We start from the raw sequence: 18,116 nt of genomic DNA on the forward strand, positions 1-18,116 counted from the left end.
GAGGGGCCTGCGTTTTACTCTAGACAATGGTGAGCCGCAGGATGCCAGGACGAGGGCAGAGGAGGAAGGCTGACAATCCGGAGCACAGGGAAGAGAGGCAGGGGCCTGTGTCTCGGAGGTTCAGAGCGACAATCAGGTCCCAGCCCTGACTGAGCTGCTGGGGCTGGGGCAGCCACACAGTGGGAGTCAAGGTCACAGACGCTGAGACTCAAATACTCAGACAGGGAATCAGAGCCATCCTCAGGTTCTGTATGAAAATAGGTGGCACCAGAGGGACGAGGAAAGACCAAAGAAAGACAGGTCACACCAGAGGCAGATGACAGTGTGTCCCGGCCACGGGAGGCACCACATGACACAGGTTCAAAACCACCTTCCCAAGAGGAGCGTCAGCTAAGGGTGCAGGTCCTAGGGGCAACCCGGGGTGGCCGGCCAGGGAGGGTGTGAGGCCTCTGGAGCCCAGATGACTCCTGCGGGCCCACAGGCTGGAGACCACAGACGTTGGCAGGTGAAGTGTCCGTGCAGATCCATGCTTGGAGCACCACTGTGTGTTCTAGACAAGCCGCCAGACCACGTCTGAGCCTGGAATTTAACAACGTAATGCTGGGAAACTAAGACTACTAACACCGTACGGAAATCCCATGAGCAGCGGCTTAGGTGTAACAGCTTGACTTTCATAAACAATGTAGTCACCACCCAGAGGAGCAACAGCCACGTCCCAGGGCCCGGGAAGGATGGCCGCATGCGTCCTGGCTTCTGATCCCCCAGACCCTCTGTCGAGACAACACTGAGAACTTCCGCTTGGAACAAGGCTGGCCCTTGTCCAGAGACAGCCCAACTGTAACAGTTAAAACACAGTGGTCTCCCTGGAGAGAAGAGAAGCTAGGTGAGAGCCACGCATGAGGGAGGATTTCGCCACCTCGCCACCATCAGATGTACCCATTTTATAGAAACTCCACCCTTCCTCATTAGGTGGCAGCGATCAGAGGTGAGTGGCTGTTCTCGGTTCACCAGGAATCACACCAGAGAAGCCAGACTGCATATGACTCCAGTGTATGACGTGTGCACATGTCTGTCCCATGCGTGTATCTGCATGTGTGTGTGCGTGTCCAGAGTACACGAGTGTGTGGGTGGGAATGCTTGCTGTGTGCGGCATGTGCACAAACATGCATGTACATGTGTGTTAAGGAGGAAGAACACTCACCAGGGCTGTAATCCTAGATTCAGTGGGAGCTGAAGACAGAGAGAAGAGGGGACTGCCCACAGGTGGCCTGGATGGGGTCACCCACTGAAGCAGCCGCGGGCCCACAAGCTCCAGCATTCCTGCAGCAGGGGCTGGAGAGTGGCCAGAAGATCCCCCTGTGCGCCCAGGACAGGAGGCCACTTCCAGCCTCAGTCCCGCCGCTGCGTGCCTGGCCAGGACCACAGGGCCGGCCACCACCAACACAATGCCCAGGAGAGCCTCCCACCCCTCACTTTACAAAAACGCCCACCTTCGCCCGGAAGAAACCTCCTCTGTAGAGGTGTACGGGTTGGATGTTATCTGCCTCTCCCTCCAGTCTAGAGACAGGACAAGGCACAGCACTCTGTGAGCAGAGAGAGTTCCAGCCTGTCTTCAGGCAGCATCTGTGCCAGCCTTGTGTCCCAGCTGACAGGGACAATATGCTTTATACCCAAAACAACTCAGCCAGGGCAGGGATACTGCGATTCTGATTGTGTGGAGAAGAAAACCAAGGCTTAGAGTGGTTGGGCCAATGGCACCAGAGCAGCTGGAACGCGGCTCCACCAGGATGCACCTGGGCCCTAAAAAGCCGAGCCCCTCCTCACTCTACTTTCCAACAAGAGTGCACCCCTGGAGGAGCCGCGCCTCCCGCCTGGGGCAGATGGTTCCACGGCGCATTGCAGTGGGCACTAAGGAGAGCGGAAGGCATGGGCTCAGGAGCAGTGGCCAGGTCAGATCCACACCCCCACCCCACCGCTCTCGCTTGGGGCCGCAGCGGCCACAAGCATCAGATAGGAGGAAGGGTATCCTCGCCACAGGTGTGCAGGGACTAATGGATCACATGCCGTAACACTGGGCCCAGCACGCAGAAGACGCCCACTGCAGAAACATGGCAGGAGGTGGCTGGGCAGGTCCTCCCTGAAGCTGAGGGAGGCTGCGAGTTCATTCACCTCATGCCACCTAGTTGTGGCTGGGGAAAGGCTGGGCCGTTGACCTCCTGTGTTGCTTATCCTGACAACAATCCTCCAAGGAGGAAACCCTGACGTCTGCTTTGCAGGTGGGTGGACCTGGATGAGGCAGGCTGCAAACTGACCTCGCTGGAGGGCCATGAGCTTGGACTTCGAAGCTCATCTGCCTGATCCCAAAGCACATTCCTTCTAACACACCCCTCACCCGCAGGGAGGCAGATGCGGTCAGTGGGGCTTCCAGAACTATCTGGGCCTGGGCCACGTTTGCATCTGCCTTCTCAGGCACCTGCCCACTCCTGCATGGGGCAGATGAGCCAGCATGGCTCAACCCCTCTCCGGAGCATCCTCAGATGACCAGCAGAGCCTTGGTCCTCTGGATGACCTGGGTGCCTGGCCCCAGAGGGCAGCTGGACCAGCAGCTAGAAGGACCACCCTCTGGTCCCCACTTTGGCAGCCGTGACCCTGATCTGTCCTCCACCATCCTGTGGGTTGGAGCCCCCGCCCTGCCCCTCGGGGTCACTGGGCTGCAGCTGCAGGGACTCTGCCACACAGCCTCCGCCCTTCTCGGCCCCCACTCCCCACTCTAAGGGCCCCAGGCTTCTCTGCATCCAGTCAGTCATCAGTGGAGGGAGTGCGTGGAGGAATCTCCCTGCTGAGCTACCATTACTTCTATCCACCTTTCCCATTGGCCATTTTGGCACACTCAGGCTCTGACTTCCAGGACCCCAGGTTTTCCCAGGAAGCAGCAGAGACACAGGGAGGCCACTGTGTGTCAGTCTCCACTGCCAGAGTACCCTGCCAAGGCCTTCGAAACCACAAGCCCTGGGAGCCCCCTATCCGCCTCTGGGATTGAGAGGTGAAGCCAGCTGGACTTCTGGGTCAGGTGGGGACTTGGAGAACTTTTCTGTCTAACTAGAGGATTGTAAACACACCAATCAGTGCTCTGTGGCTAGCTAAAGGATTGTAAATGCACCAATCAGCACTCTGTAAAAATGCACCAATCAGTGCTCTGTGTCTAGCTAAAGGATTGTAAATGCATCAATCAGCACTCTGTAAAATCGCACCAATCAGTGCTCTGTGTCTAGCTAAAGGATTGTAAATACACCAATCAGCACTCTGTTAAAACACACCAGTCAGCACTCTGTGTCTAGCTAAAGGATTGTAAATACACCAATCAGCACTCTGTTAAAACACACCAGTCAGCACTCTGTGTCTAGCTAAAGGATTGTAAATGCACCAATAAGCACTCTGTAACATGCACCAATCAGCAGGACGTGGGCGGAGACAAACAACGGAATAAAAGCTGGCCACCACAGCAGCAACCAGCTCTGGTCCCCTTCCAGGCTGTGGAAGCTTTGTTCTTTCGCGCTTCACAATAAATCCTGCTGCTGTCCACTCTTTGGGTCCGCACCAGCTTTAAGAGCCCTAACACTTGTCACGAAGGTCCGCGGCATCATTCTTGAAGTCGGCAAGACCATGAACCCACTGGAAAGAAGAAACTCCGGACACACTTGAAGGGACAAACTTCGGACACACCATCTTTAAGAGCTGTAACACTCACCATGAAGGTCCACATCTTCATTCTTGAAGTCAGCGAGACCAAGAACCCACTGGAAGGAACCAACTCCGGACACAGGATGGGGCCCACCCTTCCCTCCTACAGGCCTGCTACGGGATTCTGAGGCGAGGTCCGCAGAACGTTCAGTGTGGTGCCCGTGCACGCTGAGCCCACAGCAAGGCTGTTCTGGAACTGCTGCTGGGATTCATGAGGCACGAGGAGTGAAATTCACTGACGACGCTACTGGCAGCTTCCCTCCTCAGCATCTGTCCGCTTCCCCTTTCCTTCCTGACATCAGTGAATTCCATACCCCAGCCAGCTTGCGGAAGAGGCACATCCAGCACCCAGGCTGAGTCAGTGCACTCTGCACCCCGGTCACGGTGACTGGTGTAGAGTTCAATACGTGAATGGAGCCAGACCAAAGGAGAGTGAATCCAAGACTTGCTAAGACAAAGATGCTGTCCTTCCTGATGGGTGTGAACCAGCCAGTGTATAACCCTGGGAGCAGCGGGCAGGGCCCACGTATCCCATGAAGCTGACTCTCCCAAGGTAGGGCAAAGAAGCCCCAGATGACACAGTGGAGGAGGTGGATCAAACCATGCCCGAATACTTTCTTCTCCAGCACTTTCTGGGAAAACAAGCCAATCAATTCTCTGAGGCCACAGTACCTGTACCTTCCATAGAGAGATCCTACCTGATGGGGAGCTACCAGAAATACCTCCCTGCTCAATACTGGAAGCCAGCCAGGCAGTGCCTCATGCCTGTAATCCCAGCACTTTGGTAGGCCGAGGTGGGCAGACTGTTTGAGCCCAGGAGTTTGAGACCAGCCATGGGCAACATGGCGAAACGTCATCTCTACAAAATATACAAAAAATTAGCCAGCCATGGTGGCACGCGTCTTTGGTCCCAGCTAATCAGGGGGCTGAGACGAGAGAATTGCTTAAGTTGGGAGATCGAGGTTGCAGTGAGTGGAAATTGTACTCTAATGAGTGATGATTGTACCAGTACACTCCAGCCTGAGCAACAAAGCAAGACTCTGTCTCAAAAATATATATATACATATTGGAAGCCACCCCCCAAAATCCCCTTAGAGTGCTTTTCCCACCTTCCACCTGGGGAGGAGCTGTGCCCACAGTGGCATCACACGGCCACAGCCCCAGCCCTGACCTCTCCCATCTCTCCGTCCTTCACTGCCCTCCACAGCGGCACTACCCCTCACTTTGCTACCAGGAGCTGCCACATGCCTGGAGCCCAGAGCCTGGCCCGAGCACCCAGCCACGCAGCCTCCCTTGAGACACGGCAGCCATACCCAGTAGCCTTCTGACGAAAGCAGCGGGCAAAATGCACACTGCCCTTCAGGCTCGCTGCTCATGCAAATCAGAGGCAGTGAAGATGGGACAGAAAGAATCAAGGGGAGGGAAAGCGGGGCAGACTAGATTTACACACACAGCCACAGTCTCAGGGCAGCTCCCTCTCCCAGCACACTGGGAAGCACGATGGACAGCAAAGCCGTGGCAGAGAGTGTCCATCAGACTGGCTCGGCACCACTGGTCTCGATACGAATCACACGGTGGCCAAGGCACAATCTGGACATGCCACAGCAGCTCAGCCACCATCACGAGCCGGGCTCCGCATACTGGGTAGGACACTGGCCCTTCAGATCCCTGACAAGTGCAGCATGCCCTGGGGGCTGACCGTGTCTATGGGAAGCATCATGGTGCTTCTGAGCTTTCAAGAGTCTAATCCCTGTAAACTACGACACAGTCCCTGCAAGGACAAAGGCAGGTAAGAGCTTGTTCTCAAACGGTACTAAGGTCCTTTGGAGAGACGTCCACCACACCACGACCTCCAGCAGCCGCAGAGATGCCCTGAGCGGGCGCAGGGGCCTCAGAAAGTCCTGCAGGTGCATCCAAGGCCCGGTCAGCAGCAAGCCCCTGGCAGGGGACATACCCTACTCCTCATTCCTCCCAAGACGTGCCAGCAGAGAGGGCTGCGTGTCCTCAGAGCCACCGGGGGAGAAGGAAGAAGAAAGCTGAGTCTCGGCGGGAGAGACACTCACTCAGCAGACGACAAAGGACTCACTGAGGTGATGGGGTCATGACAGTGAAGCTGGGACCTCAGTCCATGCCTACTCAACACCCCAGAGCCATGGAACACAGAACATCACTGCCAATCACTCTTGTCCACTGCAGGCACATCGGCAGTGTGTCGAGCAGAAGTGAGCCCATCCACCAATCAGACCCTTCACCCCACACCCACGAGAGCACCGAGGAACCAGGAGAAGAACACGTGAAACAAGAGAGGAGGCCCTCTGCAGCCCCCACATTCCTCAGCTCTGGCCTCCGCTTAACCAGGAGAATTCTAAAACAGAACTTTGACAGAACACAGCCCGCGTGTGCTGAAGCTGGCACGCTGACGTGGAAAGACACTCTTCTTCAGGGAGGGACTGAGAGAAGTACTGCTCATGGTTGCTTGTAAACTCCAAAGCCCAAAAGGTCAACATCCCTACCAGCTTGGGAGGTGAGCTGGATGCTCCCACACCAGGCCCCATGCTGCCCAGGGCCACCATGGCAGGCAGGGGCGGGACAGCCCAGCCCGGCTGCTACCCTCGATGGCAGCGGGCATGCGCAGAAGGGCTCTGCAGGTCAGCTGCTGCCCCAGCCGGTGACCGAGCTATGCTGGGCTGCGCTGCACACTCAGGGGCAAAGGAGAGCAAGCTGCTTCAGGGCAGGTACTCGAAAGGAGGCAAAAGGAAGGACAGAGGCACCCCAGTGACATACCCTTTGATGGTCCTTCTGACCTGGAGAGCCAAGGGGCAGATTCCAACACAGAGCCCTTGAGCTGGTAAACAAGTGTTCTCCAAAGAATGGGGACTGTGACCACCTCTGAGGATCTCTTCAGGGCAAAATCTGATGTCAACTTCAGAGCAGAGGGGGTTTAACATGACAGAACCTCCCAGTGGTTTCTTTACAGCTCCCTTTAAAGGTCCAAAGGGTCAGGGGGCCACCCATATCCTGTGAGCAAAGAGGCACAGCTGGCATCACTAATGAAGACACGCCCCACTTGTGTGGACCCACAGGCCATCTTCCCCTTCTTGTCCACAGCCCCCAAAGGCGGAATGGGGGTCAGCATCCTTAGCACACTCTAATCCCTGAGCTTACGGGGCTCGGACATGAGTCCTGGGGGTGGGCAAGTCCTCAACAGTCAGCTGGGATGACCCCCAGGCCACAAGGAGGACTGGGGCTCAGAGGCCCTTGGCTATGCTCTGCTGACCTGCCGGGGCCCCACTTTCTGCCACTCGACTTAAATGGCACAGTGCCAGCCAGCAAGGCCCCTGCAGATGGGCCAGGCTAGGCTCAGCCTCACAGCCGGAATTCTGGTGTGTAAACCAGTGGCACTGGGGTGCCAGCTCGGGTCCCCCAGGGGGTCCCCTCCAGCACGATTTCTACACGGACTCCCAGCAGGCTTCAGTCCCAACAGCTACTCTACAGAATCCTGGACCTAGGCACAGAGGAAGCTCTCACCAGCACCGCTGGAAGGAAGGAAGGAACCCCCTCCCTTCTGGATGCGGCCCCCGTCTCAGAGCCACCGGGCTGGGACCCCCGGGAGACTCCCAAATGTTTATGTACGCAAACATATTAAGGTATCATATTAAAATTATGATGCCCTTGTTTTGGGAGCTGCCCTTGCTTTTCATGCAGAGGCCCCCACAACAGCACCACCAACAAGCAGGCGCCCCAGGGAAGGCCTAGCCGCGCCATGGGCCACCTGGAGGCCTCCTGGGGATGCATCTGAACGGGCCTGCCTCGACCAAGTTAGAACAAGAGAGATCAGGTCCATCACCCAGCTGGAGCCAGGCACCAATGCACAAAACAGAAAGAACAGAAGCAAACCCTCCATTAAATGCAAGAAGACTACACATACATGAAAAAGCAAGGAAGTCCTTTGTGGAGACCACACCTCTGCCCCACCCAGGCAGCCTGCCAGTTGGCCCGGCTCATTGCTGGCTCACGCACTCTGGCCTCAGAGACCTCAGTGGACCTTTTCATCCTACTGTGGCCCCAAAACCCTGGCTCTGGCTAAAAAGGACCACATCCCATTCCCACCCACCCACCCTCTTCTCCCTCCTCCTCATCTGGGCCTGGCTCCTGTACCACAGCTCTCCCCACCAAGCAAGCCCTCCAGCCACAGCCCTGGTGCTCAGGATGGTGACCTGTGTGCACCTGCCTGTTTAGCTCCTTCTTCTCCTCTGTCCCTACCAACACCAAAGCCTCTTGTGGGCAGAGGCCAGTTTTCCTGACCAAGCCTGGGGTCATGGGACCAGCCACTGCATCTGGCACAGAGAATGTGTTCAACTGAGTCTCATCTCATGTAAAACCTAGTACTTGGGCTGGGGTGTAGAATGAGAATTTGCAAAATAATAACTAATCAATTAGAAATACTTAGGGAACATGGCCCCGAGGCACCACCACCCCTGCACCCCCAACCCCACCACCAGGGAGGCCAGTGGAGATACCACAAAAACTTCTCTTCCTCAGTTTAAAAAAGAACCGCTCCAGCAAATAGCAACACATAAACCAGATGACGGGCCGTTCCCAAGGGAAAATGCAATCCCATCACTGCCTGAACAACACTCCCGCTTGGAACGCTGGTTCAGACTTTCAGGTCGTAAGAACTGATTTATTGTTTCAAGCTTAAACATCAATCCAGCAAAAGCACTTGGCTCACACAGACGGAGTGCTTCATAAACAACAGTAAACTAACAAAGCCCAACACTCACATTTTTAAACAGAGCAGACTCCAAAATGTTTATGTACGCAAACATATTAAGGTATCACATTAAAATTATGATGCTAAATAACAAGTGATTAAATAATGTCATTAATTCTGATTTAAAACAAGCAGAGAAATACTCCTTCATAAAAGCACCACCCGCCTCCTCGCGCGCTGGGGCCCTGGGCGAAGTGGCTGGAGAACAAGCCGCACACACCTGCCTTGGCCTTGGCACAACAGTCGCATTTGCCACTTGACAGCTGTGTTGAAGGCCCTTCTCCCTCCCATTCCTTTCTGCATCACAGAGTCCCCTTCACTTGCACTTATGACATCTCCTTAGGAGCATGTAATCTCCAAAATCAGGACCAAGAAGTTCCCAGATGGGGGCAGGGGGTGTCAGGAAACAGGCAATTCCAAGGCACTGGCAAGAACCCCGCAGAGGGGCCAGGCCAGAGGTGGGGCCTCACCCCAGCTCTCCCACCCAAGGCCCACACTGTGCCATTCACTTGGCTACTTATTCATTCATTCATTCACTCATTCATTTTCTTTCATTCTTCGAGCACCTAAACTGCCAAGCACAGGGTACAGAGCAGGCATGAGGCACTCAGGGCCCCTCAACCCTACAGAGCCCCAGCTAGTAGAAGAGGTGGCATTAAACAACTAAGGTCACAATGTACTCTTGAAATTGCACAACGGGATGCTGTTAGAAAGGAGGAAAGAAGCTGTTAGGCTAAGTTTAACAGGGGGCCAAAGGATGAGAGGATGAGCATGAATTGAGGGGCTGGAGAAGAGGGAGGTAAAGGGAGGCCGTTCCAAGGAAGGGGAACAGTGTGTGCAAAGGCCCTGGGGTCAAAGGGGACTTAGAAAGAGCTAGGAAGCAAAGCAGATGGCAGCTGAAACTCCACAAACAGAGCAAGTGCTATCAGATGACGCTGGTAAAACAGAGGCCAGGATCAGGAAGGCCTTCCAGGGCCCTGAGACCTTAGGATCCTAAGAATATGGGAAAGTCATGCCAGGGTTTCAAGCAAGGGAATGAGAAGTACAAACCTGCTTCTGGTGGAAACCCAGGAGACTGTTTCCAGGACGGGCTGTACCAGAGTCCGCCCAGACCCGGAGGGTCAGTCCCCACCTTGAAGAGCTTACATGTGAGTCAGAAAAACAAATGCCCCTAAATTTTTCTATTGCAAAGCATATGTATCAACTTGCCAAGGACTTAGAGTACTTTTCTTTCCAACGGAGATATCTACATTTTTTCAAATTACCACTGTAAAAAATACACACTTACCAAAAAAATCTCTACAATACCACCACGCATAAAAGAAAAGTGAACCCCGTTTCCTCACCTCTGATGGTTACCTAGAGACCCAAGTACTTAAAACCAGAAGGAGTGGCCTGGGGACTGCTCCAGACCCCGCCTTTCCCTCTTAAACTGCACACTTCTGCCTGTCTACATATGGAGGATGCCACAGTGCAGAAATGCCAGCGGGTTTAACAAGTACTGCTTTTATAAATAATGCAGCCCCGACCTCCACACACATCTGGATATCCACACGCTTATATTCCTTCCTTAGAATGGATTTCGAAATGTAGAATTGTGGGGACAAGGGGAATGGCATTTAAGATTTTGACACCTAAGACTTTTCTAGAGAGCAATTCAGTAATTACTATTTTATATTTATACATCATATATATAAATTTGGGGGGACAGCACAGGTCTCGCTATGTCACTCAGGCTGAAGTGCAGTGGCGCAATCACACCTCACTACAACCTTGACTTTCCAGGCTCACCTGATTCTCCTGCCTCAGCCTCCCAAGTAATGGCGACTGCAGGCACACGCCACGGGTGCCTGATTTTTTTTTTATTTTTTGTAGAGATGGGGTCTCACCATGTTGCCCAGGCTGGTCTTGAACTCCTGGGCTCAAGTGATCCTCTCACCTTGGCCTCCCAAAGTGCTGAGATTACAGGCATAAGCCACCTTGCCCAGCCCTATTATATTTTATATGATAATACATATCGGTCCCTCCAGAGAGCAAATGATAATAAATAAGAGCCAGCATTTATGTCATGCTTACTCCATGCCAGGCCCTATTCAAGGCAATTTCCATACATTAACTTAAACTCTGCAAAAACCTTACAGAACCAGAATTATTATTATCACCAGCAACAGGTATCATCAAACTCGCCAATATGATAGGGATAAAGAGAATCTCCTTTACACCGAATTGATTAGCCGCGATGATTCAGTATTCATACGCTCCGCTCACCTTGCAATGGTGATCTCATGCTCTCTTATTGGTCTGTCAAGCTCTTTATATATTGACTATTAAGCTCACACAGGCATAACGTGTTATATATTTTTTCTCTTGTTGTCTCTTAACCCGGCTTATGGGTCTTTTGCCAAAGAGATTTTTAAAAATCTCTTATCCTATTAAATCTGTCAAGATTTTCTTTAAGGTTTCTGGGTTGGTATTGTAAGAGTAGATTAACTTGGTCCTCAAATGCTTTCTTCCAATAACATCTTCCAAGGTAATCAACAGACTGAACAGCAAACACTAAAAGCTGCTCTGGCTGAAGTGGACTTGGAGCACCGGCTCCCTTCCATCACCCCCACCTGCCTCCAGGCATCCTGGGGACTTTGCAGGAGAAGAACACGATGGTCTTCCAGTTCCGCAGCATCACACGTGACATAAGACAGCATGAGAAAGCCAGAAGCACTTCCCAGACCCTGTGAAACACGCCTGTGACAGCTCCAAGGACAGTCGACACAGCACTAGAAAGTCTAACGACACTGAACTAGAAAAGTATTCCAAACTGTCCTCTTCTCTGAGACGCTGTGTTGGCCCAAGCACCTCGACCAGCTGAACTTCAGCGTCAAGGTCACCACTGGCCCAGAAGCAGAGGCACGGAGAGGAACTGGCCTTTGGGAATGGAGACGCAGGGGCAGGCAGATGGTCCATTTCATTCTACCCCCAGTTCCTCCAGAGGTGGAGCCCACCTGCAGGGCTGTGCTGACACCTACAAGGTGAGTGCGTGAAATAGCATGAGCCCCAAGCAGGTGCCCATCTGGCGTCAGCTATGGGAGCATGTGACAGCTGCTCGTGGCATCATCTCCTTGCTCTGGGAGGCATCCTCATCCCAACAGTGATACTAGGAGTCACGGTGCAGCCAATCTATATAGAACCCCGACCTTCCTTCTAGGAAGTGAGTAGGACGTGTGTCAGCGAGGCCGCAGCAAGGGGACCTGGCCATTTAAGGCTGCAGGCACCACAGCCCTCATGCCACCCCGAAACAGGTCCCACTCTTCCCACTCACAGAAGCCCAAGAGAAGAAAACTGACCGTATAAAGAGAACTTAATGACCTCAGTGACACTTGTTCCCATAGAAACGCTTATGAATGAGTTAAGGTCTATTCAAAGGTAGCATCACTTTCGACATGGCACCCATCATCTGACATGAACCAGAAGGTGCGGTACCCGCCTCTAATGTCAAGGCCAAACACCCAGAGCCCACCACACGGCAGGGCATGTGCTGACCATCTGAGATCAAAACAAACACTCCCTCCAAATCCATCCTTTCCAACTCCTTATCCCAGGACACACTGGGGGCTGCAAACAACGGGGCAGGGGCTCAGTCCCGGTTCCACAGCCACAAGTTGAGGTGGAGACTGGGCCCCTTCGCCCTTCATGTCCGCCATCCCCAGCTACAGTCAACAATTCTGAGCCTCGGAGGGAAAGCCCGGCCACAGCCTGTCGCCCCGCTGCCTCTCAGCAGCGGCAGTTCTCTCGGCCTCTGCGGCTCCTTCGCGCCCTACATCAGGTATTAATATATTACTCATGGCAGCTTCTGAGCTATGAAAGCCCAGCCGTTTTCAATAGAGAACGGTATGGACGAATTCTACAGGAGTGATGAAATGCTTCTTCTGCTCCGGCAATTAAGACAGCATAAAGTCGCCTTTCCTTTGGTGCCACCCCCAACATCAAAGGATTGGAATTCAAAGCCATTCATGCTGCATTGAAACCTCACAATGAAGCTGGAGAATGGAAGTCGATTACTGGGCATAAATATGCAGTAGTTAAAAGGAAAGAGTTATAACGAAATTAAATGCAGCAACCCCACAATGTGTGGAAACTTCCAGCACTAGAGCCCTCCTGGTAAACATCCATAGAGCATCCTTCCCAACCAGGTCTCTGGCCACAGAGAGTCCAGATGGGCTGCCTGAGCCGCACGTGGCCAGTGTGCCAGGTTGTTCTGCCCATCTTGCTACAGCAACAGCCCCCAAGGCCTCCGAGAACATGGCATTTGCGGATTTTTATTTTGCATGGCTAGGAAGCTGCTGAACACAGAATATTGTCCCTGGTTCAGGACTCCGAGGCCACATCTGCCCTTCGTCCCCAGGCCTTCCAGGCCTATGTGCAGTCCAGTCATCTTCCCTCTGCCCCGCCCCTTAGCCCAGGGCTCCCCGGGGGGCATGCCTGCTGCCAGCTCCCCTTGCAGAAGAAAGAACCCTAAAGAGGGCAGCGTTGCCTCTGCCTGCTGAGTACAGCCGGCTTCTTTTCTAATTGATTACTGCTCTCTTTAGGATGGGATTTGATCTCTAAAATAAAAGCCCAGAACACAGAAAGCTATAGAAGTCTTACAATGTGTTGGGGTGTGTGTTTTTAAGGCATGAAAATACTTCCCTCCCACACAAATGTGAGTTCTTCTGGGGAAAGATGCCACAGATCCCAGAGAGTAGAATATCTGGGAAGGCTCGATCAGTCTTAAAAATAGGTAATTGAACACAGATTTTAGAATTCACAGGAGCTACCTGAAAAAAAATTAAATTTCACATATTTTTGATATCCAAAACTCCATTCTGATGAAACTTCTAACTGGGTGGCATTCTGCATTTCCAATTATAATAGAGTAATTGTGTTGCCATAGTTACTGCAAAATTCTGCAATAACTTTTGTTGCTTTGTAACTGCTGTAGTGTATATTTGTGTACAAGCAGCTGAGTTTTCTTAATTCGATCTCCCTCCCTTCCACCCTCCCTTTCCCCAGTCACCACCACCACCTTTCCTGGCTGGGTCCTGAAACCACCACACCAGCCTTCTTTGGACAGTCCCGAAAATAATGCACAGAATTATCAGAAGCAATTAAAACTCCAGGCAACCACGATCATATTACAAAAGAAAAAGTGAAACCAGGTCAAGGTGCAAACCTGCCAGTATCCCCCCAGTCCTGCTGGGCTGGCGCTGGGCCAGGGCTGTTTACAGGTTTACTCCCAGGCCTTAACTGCTTCAGTGATTTGTGGGAATAAACAGAAAAGCCTGAATAGAGAAAAACGGGGCGGCAAAGTGACTACACAGGCCCTTTCCTCCCTCACGGAGAGCAAGCAGAACTGCTCTCAGCAAGCAATTAGGTAGGTCTCTACAGTCATGCAATTAGGATTTAGTTAAGAAAGTCATTAGTTTTAAAATAACTTAAGTTTAATTTCTGCAACGCTTTATTTGAAAATTGTGTCACAGCAGGTCAATTTACAACATGCAATAAAGAAAACACTCATATCAGCTGCCTCAAGTTATTACAAATTTTTGATGTGCATTAAATGAGTACACTGGGTTCCACCCCCGGCCTTTCCAACTGATACGCACGGTCTCCTGCTATAACAGTGTCAAATAATTCAACGCTCAATGTAAATACGAGATAATTTGCTTATGATTCCGTGGTGTGTTTTCGCAACGCGGGGAAACGCGGATCCCACCCCCGAGCTGGACCGGGCCCCGTCTCGGCCTGCGGGCGCCCTGCGGGCTGAGCCGAGGGGGTCCCGGGCAGCACCCCCGCCTCCCGCGACCCCCCAGGCGCTCGCAGCGGCGACGACACGCGAGGGGCCGCGGACCCCGGCAGGGACGTTTTTCTGCAAACTCACAGCATTTGACAAAGTTACATAAACGGCGCCCGCCCGGCCCCGGCGCCCGCCCGCCCCCGCCCTCACTCCCGGCGGCCCGGAGCCCACCTGTTCGGGGGGCGCGGGCCCGGCACCGGGCGACGGCGCCGCTGCCTGCCGTGCCCACCCCCGCGCCCCCGCCCCGGCGGGCGAGGCCGCCTCGCGGCGCGGCTGGAAAGGTCCAGAAGGGGCCGGGCGGCCCTGGGGACCGGCGGGTCCCACGGCGCGCGGCCCGCGCTGGCCCCCGCCTCCCACGGCCGCGCGCGGGGCGGGTGTGGACCGGCGGCGTCCACCTGCCGCGGGCTCCGAGGCCTGCAGGCTGCGCGGGGCGCGGGGCGGACGGCGGACAATGGCCCGCGGGCGCCGGGCCGGGGCTGCGCTTACCGCGGCGGGCGGCGGCGGCCGGCTCTAGCCCTGCTCGGGCGCTCCGCGCCGCATCTCCTCAGCCTGCGCCGCCACCCGCCGGCGCGCGGGCTCGGGCTCGGGCGGCGACAGCCGGGACGCGGCCGCGGCGCCGCCGGGGGCCCAGGCTGGGAGGCTGCTCGGGCGGCGGCGGCGGCGGCGGCGCGGGCGGGCGCGCGGGTTCGGGCTCGGGCTCGGGCGGCGGCGGGGACGGTGCTCCGCGGCGGCGGCCCCACAACCTCCCCTCCTCATTCACAAAAAATTGACCCACGTTGAACCATGATGCTTCTCCCCCCTCCAGCGTCGAGCCGGGCGGCGATAGGCCACCCTGCACGCCCGTCAGCCGACCCGGCCCCGCCCCGCCCGCCGGCGGCTCGGCAACCACTGGCTGCGGCAGCCTTGCGTCACCTCCCCATATGGGCCCCGCCCTCCCGCCTGGTTTCTAATGAAGAGCTCGTCAATTACGGCTCGGCCCCGCCTCCCGCCCGCCCGCCCCGGGCGCCTGGCCGGCCTTCCATTGGTCCGTTGAAACCTGCGCACGGCCCGTCTGCTCCCACCCCTCGCCCCGCGGCTGCCCAACCGCGGGGCCGGACGCCCCGTGAGCGGCGGAGAGGCTCCACCCCTGCCCGCCTCCCCGCACGCATCCTGGACCTCATTGGCTCCTGGAGCTGTCAATTCTAGGGGGCGGGGCGTACCAAAAGACGCTCCAGGCGCCAGCCGCTGGGTGCTTCGCGGTTGAGGAGGCGCAGAGACCCGGAGCCAGTAGTGACCGTAAACACGGGCCCCGGCCGTGTCTAGTCCCACTCGGTAGCCCGCATGGCTACCTAGCGGTCAGCACCGCGTGTCTGCGAGCCTAATTCGCGCTTAGAGGGCACACAATGGGGTGCAGGCTGAGGCGGGGAGCTGGCCAGGCCTCGCCGTTGCCTCCATCTTGGGTACGGGCAGTGGGTCACGTGGTGCTGCGTGCGCACGGAGGCGCAGGGCGGCCCGGTCACCGAGTGCGCAGGCGCCGCGGGCCTCGCCCAGCCCCGCGGCGGGAACGCGGCTGTCTGGGTGTGCATGGGGTGCAGGTCTGCCAGGCCTGCAACTGCTGCTGAGGGTCGTGGGATGCGCTCGTCGGGTCCCTGCTCAGGCGGAGGGAGCCCGGCCCGCCGCCAGGGTCTCGAGTCACGGGCCAGGCAGGCGTGGAGGTGGCGGGAACTCCGCACCGGCCGGGCGGGTGTTGTTTTAAGGCCGCAGAGCTTGGGGGGCTTGTGTTGAATTAAAGGTCGGTCCGTAGATCCCCGCAAGCGCCTTTGGTTGCCAGCTGGTGTGGGCGGGAGTCTTCAGTGGCCACCCTCCTGCTGGTGATGTTTCCATTTCTTTCCAACAAGAGTGTGACAACTTTTAAACTTGGGTGCACACACTGTCCCCGGAATCCCGCGTTCCAGGGAGGAAGCGCCTTTGACAGCGCGCGCCGGTGCGTGGGGCCTGACGGCGTGGGCCCAGGGATGCGGACCTGGCGGGGATGAGCGTTCGCTTCGATTGTGGGCCATTCCTCTTAGATGAGCAAAGATCCGTTTTTACAGCATTCTCGACCTTTGATTCTTGGCGGGGGGGGAAACTGTAGTTGTGTGGATAAAAATACAGTTAGCAAAATAAAAATGCCAATTTTGCATTTCTTTAAATATCTCAATAACGAATAATTAGAAAACTCTGGTCATTGTGAGAAGTGCTTACTCTGATATGGCTGAACTTTGAAGGAAAGGAATGGTGAATTAGAGGATTTTAAAACAGGATACAGCTGAAGAAAAGGAGAGCAATTATGGGGTTTTGGCGACTTGGCTGCTGATGGAAACGGTGCACTATCAAATTTTCATAAAGAATGAAACAGGGTCTGTAGCTAGCTAACATCTAGATGAGATTCAACACCATTCGACTGGATTATCAAAAACATACAATCACGAGAAAATGTTAAAACCTGCCTATAAGTCTACCAAAGTTAGTTTTTCACGGACAAAGAGAAGTACCTGAGCAAAAAGTCACGTGAAGGAGCTCTGGGATCTATTGCTTGGCAGAGGTAATTTTAAAAGGTAGATTTCCAGTAGAAGGAATGAGTAGCCCCATTGCCGCGTGCCATTGAGACCTCACGTGAGTCCTGAGAGGCAGTCCAGCAGCGTGAAGCACCACGCAGACGTTGGGTGGATGGTGCAAGAACCTCACTCACCATGTCTGGAAAAGAGAAACTTGGTGTGGGTGGCTGTGTCCGCCATTATGTGTAAGAGGGGCTGTCTGAAGGAGACCGGTGCACAGCCAATGCACAGGAGTTCAGTACGGTAGTGTGCAGTGAAAGCAAACACGCTATACTGTGAGCTGTGTATAAGGAGAAAGGGGGAGTGACGACCCGAATGCCTGGGCGCATCCGCTTGGGACTTCACATACAGGCATTTGACAGAGTCCCAAACTCAAAGGAATCTCAGTGTTCTCACAATTGAAAGAAACTAGCACCAAAGACTCAAATTTTAAAATCTAGGATTGGTAGATCCAATAGATTGGTAGAACTCCTAGACTGGTTACGATCGGCAAGCTGGCCAATTATAAAATATACAAATAACAGTAACTTTCAGATTCGTAACATTCAATCAGTAATTAAGTAATTGTTGCATATTCAGTATGTGGTGAGCATTGTGCTAAGCACTTTATATGTGTTAGAAAATAAGGAAAAATTCTCAATTAGCAAAAGAACATTTTAAGTACCTAAATGTAACACTAAGTTCCAACAGAACTTCCGGGAAATTGTGAAAATCGTTGAATAGTTCATCTTGAAGAATAAAGATTTAAGAGCAGTCAAAAAGAAGAGTAATGAGGGAGAAACTGTGGTCCCAGAAAATAAAAACATGTCGTCTGGGCTCTGAAATGAAAACAACGTGATATTGGCCCAGATCAATGCAAAATAAGAGAAAGTAAATAAATGGCCCCAAGCAAATGTACTGACTCCAGGCTGATACCCAGCCAGTATGTGCATGATCAGTGTGCTCCAGCTCTTCTTAATGGGCAGTTGTGCAGGCCGGTCAGTGTCTGTGCCTTACCAACTATCGGCTAGTTTTAATACCACCCCTGTAGGGATTTAAAATACAATGAAAGTGGCTTTTCAAATCAGTGAGAAAGCAATATGGTAGCGTACCTGCTAATCATTTGAAGAGAAGAGATTAAAGTTGAAATCCTTACTCATCAAATGGAGTAAAGATTTAAGTTTAAAAAAAAAAGTACTAAGGAAAAACTCTGGAC

At 54.0% G+C, this 18,116-nt stretch overlaps 1 protein-coding gene across 14 annotated transcripts in view; it reads right to left on the reverse strand.

The window, feature by feature from the left end:
- HDAC4 (histone deacetylase 4) overlaps positions 1–15,804 on the reverse strand; it is a 352,953-nt gene extending 337,149 nt beyond the window's left edge. For 4 of the 14 annotated variants that reach the window (XM_028831302.2, XM_028831301.2, XM_077956679.1 and 1 more), the window contains exon 1: positions 15,545–15,804. The gene's annotated coding sequence lies outside the window, so the exon portion shown is untranslated. Of the gene's footprint in view, positions 1–14,516; positions 15,164–15,544 lie in introns of those variants that run through there. The other 10 variants (XM_077956672.1, XM_028831298.2, XM_028831299.2 and 7 more) reach the window with 4 other exon arrangements.
- Positions 15,805–18,116: the final 2,312 nt, after the last annotated feature.

The sequence above is a fragment of the Macaca mulatta genome, chromosome 12 (assembly GCF_049350105.2).
Source record: "Macaca mulatta isolate MMU2019108-1 chromosome 12, T2T-MMU8v2.0, whole genome shotgun sequence".
Lineage (NCBI taxonomy): Eukaryota > Metazoa > Chordata > Mammalia > Primates > Cercopithecidae > Macaca > Macaca mulatta.